Source organism: Haliaeetus leucocephalus, unplaced genomic scaffold (assembly GCF_000737465.1).
Source record: "Haliaeetus leucocephalus isolate CR32 unplaced genomic scaffold, Haliaeetus_leucocephalus-4.0 Scaffold363, whole genome shotgun sequence".
Taxonomy (NCBI): Eukaryota; Metazoa; Chordata; class Aves; order Accipitriformes; family Accipitridae; genus Haliaeetus; species Haliaeetus leucocephalus.
In genome coordinates, this window is record NW_010972799.1 from 20,071 (window position 1) to 20,511 (window position 441).

A 441-nucleotide genomic window follows, 5' to 3' on the forward strand; every position below is an offset into this window, starting at 1 on the left:
TTGTGGTGTTTTTTCCCCACAACTCATGTACCCATGCATTTAGGACCAAGGTAGGTTTTCCATCCCATTTCCTCATGTCCTCTCCATGGTCAGATAGGTAGAACCACAGGGCACCTTGTGGTGTGTACCTTCTATATTCTCTCGGGCAGAGGAACGCTCACTCCTAATAGCTGAGACATTGGTCCTTACACGTGTGGAGTAGGACATATCCTCTTTGAATTGCTGGAAATCCTCGGACAGCTTCTCCACAGCCTCAAGGCAGGCTGGTGGGGAGGAGGAGATTTTTTCTTCGTATCGGCGGAGTTGGGGAGCCACTTCCTCCACTGTCGGTGCCTCTTCATCCTTCCAGGCCATTATTGCCAATGCGTTGGCATAGGATGATGGTGCGCTCCGTACAAACTTCTGCCACATGGGTTGTGTGCATTGGACTTCGTCTGGATC